At 36.9% G+C, this 7,035-nt stretch overlaps 1 pseudogene; it reads right to left on the reverse strand.

Annotated features, from left to right (window-relative positions):
- Nucleotides 1–4,410: 4,410 nt before the first annotated feature.
- LOC142456165 (ras-related protein Rab-14 pseudogene) lies at nucleotides 4,411–5,620 on the reverse strand (annotated as a pseudogene).
- Between the last annotated feature and the right edge of the window lie 1,415 nt (nucleotides 5,621–7,035).

Consider the following 7,035-nt stretch of genomic DNA (forward strand, 5'->3'; position numbering starts at 1 on the left):
TAGCATATATATGAAAGGTAAGTTGTCATCCAAGAAAGGAAGAGAGTATTTAACAGTATCCCAGTGGTGGATGCACATCAAGAGGACTAAGCAGCTACATAAAATCACTCCCAATAGCCAAGCTGGAACGCTTGGGGCAATAAAACAAATATAGTGGTAAGAGAGCATAACCCAATGTATAAAATAAGTATCTATTTGTCCCTACTTGCATAAATGATGAAAAACTTAATATATGAAGTAGAAGAGGCAAATATTATATGCAAAATAGTATTAAAATATGTAGGGGTTATTTCTCAAAAAGCTGTATTCTAACTCTCCACTCCATAAATGGGGATTATTATTCTTATTCTATATACAAGTAAGAATAAAGTATTAAAAAAGAAGGGTATGATAATTTACATGACAAGCATTACCTAAAGCAGATAGATGATCAAGGTCAACATAGTTGCTGTCATTTTCAGCTGCTGTTGAGTTAATTTCCAAGCCATGGTATGTTCATGTACAATGTAATTAATTTCTACCTGGTCCTGTAGCATTGCTACGGTCCACTGCAGGTTGGAGCACGATGATTCATAATGTTTCCATGGGTTGACTTTGACAAGGATATCACAAACTGTATTTACTAACCTGCCTTTTCCTGGAAACTCTTTTGAAGCCTAATCATAATCACAGCATCCAACCTCTAGGGACATCCTTAGAGCCTCAGTGTATGGGGCTCGCTGGCTAGGAATCAAACCCATCCCCCCATGGGAATAGAGAGATTTACTACAAAACGACTGAGTCCATCCTAACTCACAACCACCTTTATAGACATTGTACTTCTTACAGAAGCAGGCAGCCTCATCCTTCTCCCTCAGATCAGTTGATGGATCCAAATCCCTGTCCTTGAGCTTAGCCATGTAACTAACCTAAGCTCCAGAAGAATTCATTTTAACTTCTTCATAGGTCAACATAACTGATCCATTTTTCCCAAAGTGAAATCATTGAAATAAGTAATATAAGTGACATTTTATCTAGATGCTTTTTCTTTGCAAACCCATAACTCCAATTTAATTATAAGAAAACAATTAGACAAATTTTGATAGTGAGGCAACCTACAAAATACAGGAGCACTCTTCCTCAAAATTGTCAAGATCATTAAAAATATAGAAAGTCTGAGACTCTGAGGCTTTAAGATCTTAAAAGAAATATCATATATATGATTCCTAAATGCGATGTCATATTTGGAGTGGGAGTATAGAACAAAAAAATAAAATAAAAACAACTACAAAATAACGAAGTAAAATTAAGGATTTCTGATTACTATATAGATTTAAAAACAAACAATAAACTGTACTGACCTCTTGTCCACTTCAACTCATAGCGACTCTATGGATGGTGGAACGCCCCCTGTGGGTGTCTGAGACTATTTATGGGAGAAGAGAATCCGTGGGTTTCCTGCAGAGCAGCTGGAGGTTTTGAACTGCTGACCTTGTGAATAGCAGTTCAATGTGAAATCACTATGCAACAGGGTTTCTTTATGGTTAGTTAATAAAAATATATCAACATTGATTTCTTACTCATAATAAATGTATGATATTAAGTACACTGAGCTTAAATGTACATAGTGTAACTATGTGCCCAATATATAGAAATGCATATTCTTCATAATTTTTCTATTAACTTAATTATATTCCAAAATAAAATTTACTTGAAAATCTACTGTTAAAACTACTTGTTCTAAATATTAAAATGAATTTTTAAGATAATAAGTTATTTCATCAAGAATTGTACTAAGCAGGTCTTTAGTAAAATTCCAAAAGGAAAAAAATACATTCTTAGAGAATAATGACAATGAGCATGCTGAATACTTAATATCTGTCTGTCACTTAGAGTTACAATCACCTGGATAGGATATCTTTAGCTGTTCCCTTCATGACATAAGGGGAAAAGATGACTAAATTAAATTTCCAATGTGAAGATATAAAATATATAGCAAAATAAACTAAAAGAAAGCAAAAGAAGAACATAGAAAAGATAAAAGCAGAAATTAATTTAAAAAGAGTAGTGTTAATTAGCTTCAAATTATTTTTCCTGAAATACATTCATAGATATAATATGAATTTCTAACCTAATTAACATGAAAAAGAAAAAGTCTAAATATAATGAATTAAACATGAAAAATAACCAGTGAGAAATAACATAATTAAATTTTTCATTAACAAATTTGCAAAGCTCTATACAAGGGCACTTAATAAAACAAGCTAACTTACTGGATACTTTTCTAAAAGAAAAATATAATTTGCTAAAATTAATCTCACTACAGTCAGAAATTATATAAAATAAAATGATAAAACCTAGCATTACTAGTAATCAGTGACTCTGACATTGTATGCCTTCTAAAGTGATACAATACAGAGACTTAAATATTACCTAAGAAATATTTCTATACTAATTGAAACAAATCATTGAAGACTTTAAATTTAACTTCCAGGTTACAGAGAAACAAATAAATTGTAGGAAAATATAAAGAATAATCTGACAAAATCCAGAATGTGTGACATTGTATTAGTAATCGTGACAGATTTATTAGAAGGAAACATTATGAAGAAAAGCAATAATCCAGTCAAAAAATAAATTAAATTAAATAAATATGGGAGAAGTGATTGCTGTGGATGAAAAGAGTAGAGCTATAACACTAAACGCAATAATACATATCACAGGGCTTCACAAATTCATGGAAAAATTAAATTAAAAGATTAAACACAACCAAGAAGTGTATTTCTCACCATAAACCCCATCCAGCATCAAGTTCAAGACACTTATCATGATCCCAATTCTACCTTGAAAATCCAGCTAAACCAGAGGATGTACACTGGTACAGATAGGAACTGGAAACACAGGGAATCCAGGACAGATGATCCCTTCAGGACCAGTGGTGAGAGAGGCGATGTGGGGAGGGCGGAGTGAGGATGGGATAGAAAGGGAGAACCAATTATAAGGATCTACATCTAACCTACTCCATGGTAGATGGATAGTAGAAAAGCAGGTGAAGGAAGACATCAGGCAGTGTAAGATATGAAAAAATTGTAGTAATTTATAAATCATCAAGGGTTCATGAGAGAGTGGGGAGAGGGGAGGGAGGGGAATAAATGAGGAGCTTATGCTAAGGACTCAAGTAGAAAGCAAATGTTTTGAGAATGATGATGGCAACAAATGTGCTTAAAATACATTGGATGTATGGATTTTGATAAAAGTTGTACGAACCCCCAATAAAATGATTTTTTTAAAAAAAGGACAGCAAAAAGACAAGGCTTTCTACTCCAATAAAGAATTAGTCTCAGAAATCAATAAGGTTAGTTCTACCCTGCCCTATAGATACCCTTTATGAATTGCTGCATCCATTTATCATTAATTCCAGGAAAGAATACTTGCTTTTGATATTAACAATGTCATTAGATCATTTCCACATCCTATGTGGTAACCTTTCTTTAGAATGTGTGTAAATATGAATCTCTTCCTGTTGGCTGACCAAGTAACTGCCTTCTAAATTTCTGACCATACACTAGTGAGTGCTCCATCCATCAGCTTGTTGAAGCATTGTATTTGGCATTCCATCAATTCCTGGAGCCTTGTTTTGGGTTAATGCTTTCAGTACAACTTGAACTGGTGACCACGGTGTTTGATTATACATTAATCCCTCAAATCGCTGAATGTTGACAAGTTCTTTTTGGTAAAGTGACTGCATTTTATTTTCAGCTTTTTTGATGCTTCCTGTATCACCCACTACCAACAGAATCCTCATAATCTAACTCAATGTGTGAACAGTTTCCTCCGTTTTTTAAAACTTGAGGTACGTTGACTTTATAGTTGCAGATCTTTCTACTTTGTTATAATATTTTGATTTTCACTGTAATATTTTCTTTGGCCTTCTCAAACTACCCTTTGGGAGTTTCTGCTCAGTTCTTTTCCTTCAACGTTGCTTTCATTTGTTTAAGCTACTCCATATTCAAGAGCAAGTTTGAGTATGTGCACATCTACTTTGGATTCTTTTTTCTTTCAGTTTAATTTATGTATTGTGACAGCTATATGAGAACAAATAAGATGGAAAAGTCTAGTATTACCATGCAGTAAAAATTACAATTCTATAACCTTTGATAACCTGATTATGTCCAGTTATTTAACAGCTGATTATTGTGTTAAACTTTTTTTACAAGACTTTTGTTTTCTGCTTTTGTTTTAAAGTTAAACACAGTAGTAGGTCCAGAAGACAACGAGGCAGTAAAAAGTACTGCTTTCAACAGACAGATTAGATATCAAATGAGGAGCCATGGCAAAGAGATCACTAGAAGCCGCAGCCCTCTCTTTAGTACTGGAACTAAGTGATTAGCCTGCCTCTCTGTGAGGTTGAAGGATTTGATGTACATCAGACTATGTAGCATTCACATACAAGCTTCCATCCTGAATACTCTGGTAGGTTTTCTTGTCTGCCTCCAGGAATACAATTTCTACATACTCTCCCATTTTTGCACTTGCTAATAGGAACAATAGCCAGTTTCTTCAGCAAATTCTTTGACCTCATATGTAACATCTCTCCGTGCTTTTAAATCCACTTTATTTTCTATGAGAATTACTAAAGTATTTGGATTGGTGGGATTCCTTGCTTCCTCGCAATAGCTGCTTAAGTGGCTTCATGCACCTCTGCTAGCGAGCTCATGCACTGTAAGTGTTCCCAAAGGGCCTCTGTAGGAGTGTCGGACAGCTATCCTGAATCAGTCTTGTCCTGCTCTATCCAAAACCCGCAGTTTGATTTTTTTTTTTTGGGGGGGACACCACTAACCTCAAGTATGCTTGCATCACATCCAATACCAAATTTGTGAGAGCCATTGGCCATAATTTGTTTTTCTGTAAATTGATGAAGCAAGGACTATTTCTCTACTTCTATGTCCTCAGTGATAATACACTTGATTTTGTAAGAGTAGTTACAGTATGACGCAGTTGGCACGGTGGCACTGGGGAGGGTTGTTGGTGGCTGTGCTGCTTTCTTGGTGGGAAAGAGGCTTCAGGATGGAGCGAGGGAAGGGGTCATTTAACGAAGGCCCAGGCAGGCAGGCTGGCCAAAGAGACCTGGCAGCTGAGGGGGCAAAGGCGGTGGCAATAATGACTGTTCCTGCAGCGCCAACAGGCTCTGGCCCCTCCAAGAAGCAGCACTCCCTGCCTCTTGCAGGTCTTAATGACCACCTGCTCTTTTCGTTTCAGTTGTCCTCAAGGTCATTCCACAGCTTGTTTCGTGTTCGGTCCTTAGTGTTCAATGAGACACAATTGTACTTGCGATGTTGTCAAGGTCGTATTTTGGCTTTTGTGGACTTGCTTTAATGTTTTCAGGTTCAACTTGAACATATGCACAATGAGGAATCGGTTCCACAGTTATACCCTAGCCTTGTTTGGGTCAATGTCAATGAGTTGATTTAGTCTCCTTCCACAGACGTAGTCAATATGATATTTGTGTATTATTTCTAGTGTGGGTCTCATGAAGAGTTGTCATTTATGTTGTTGAGAAAGGCTTTTGCAATGAAGAAGTCATTGCTCTTGCAAAATGCTCTCATGTTATCCCCACCTTCATTTCCATCACTGAAGCCATGCGGGCTAAAGCTCTTTGAGCTCTGCTCCCAACTTCAGCATCCTGATTGCAAGTAATTATCAATATACATATATTGAATGTTTGACCAATTTCAGACTGATGAAGTTAGTAGAATTCCTCAATTTTTTCAAATAAATAACTTTACTGGATGACATGTAAATTTTAAAAATAGTTGTGTTAGAAGTGGCAAGAAACAAACCACGGCCAGACTTCTGTGCTCCAATGTTCATTGGGGCACTGTTCATAATTTCAAGGAGTTGGAATTAACCCAAATTTCCATCAACAGAGGAATGGATAAAAAAACTAAGGCACATACATACATGGAGTACTACACATCCCTACAAAACAGTGATGAATGCATGAAGCACATTGCCACATGGGAAGAACTGGAGGAAATTATGCTAAAGCAAAGTAAGCCAAGCACAAAAGGACAAGTACAACATGAGTCCACTGAGGTATGCTTTAAACAAAGATCAAAACGGGCACAGGGGCAAAACTACTATATACATACATTCCTGGGGTGATATCCGGCAACTGTGGCAGGGGTCAAACCTAATCCAGGGATACATATGGCAGCCAACTAATGAGAGGGGTAAAGAAAGTGGTAAAAAAAAAGCAACGTATGGGTAGGGTGGGGAGCAGGGTACTAACCCACCCAAGGTGAGGGTATTATTTATTACTCCACAGGAGATGTAGAGAGAGACTAGGCTTCAACCTGATGCACCAAGATGTGAATACAACATACTGGCTTGTACCAAGGAACCAATAGAGATGTCTTCAGGCTGACCCCAATCCAAACTATGTGATCCCCCCTACCCTCCCCACAGAAAAATTTACTTCAGAGGATAGCACTGGAGCTACAGCTTGGGGAGAGGGGTGTGTCTGATTAGAGCATGCAGGAGAAATGCAAAGAGATGGAGAAGGGGAGAACATTCTAGCCCACCAAGCCCCAGCCAAATACGATATTCCTGCTCAGAGCAGACAATACAGAGAGATGACTATGTAACCTCTATGTGCTTGAAATTACTCAAGTTCCACTTGTGTCCCAGCATGTGGATTATTTTCAAATATGTGCCATGTGGAATGAAAATAATGTGATTTTTTTTGGATGTGGGTGGAAAGTTCGGAAAATATCTATCAAGTGAAGTCGTCCGATTATGCTATTTAAACCTGTAGCCTCCTTGTTGAGTTTCCTTTGCCAATGATCGATCTTTTTCAGAAAGTGGTGCATTAAAGTCACCAACTATAATTATTGAGCCTGTGATTCCTTTTTTCATCTTTTGGAGTGTTTGATTTACGAATTTCACAGGTCTCTCATTAGGTGCATATATGTTTATTATGCTCACTGGTTCTTGGTCTGTTGTACCCTTGAGCATTATATAGTGCCCCTCCTTGTCTCTTGTCTTGAGGTCAAT

The sequence above is a fragment of the Tenrec ecaudatus genome, chromosome 9 (assembly GCF_050624435.1).
Source record: "Tenrec ecaudatus isolate mTenEca1 chromosome 9, mTenEca1.hap1, whole genome shotgun sequence".
Lineage (NCBI taxonomy): Eukaryota > Metazoa > Chordata > Mammalia > Afrosoricida > Tenrecidae > Tenrec > Tenrec ecaudatus.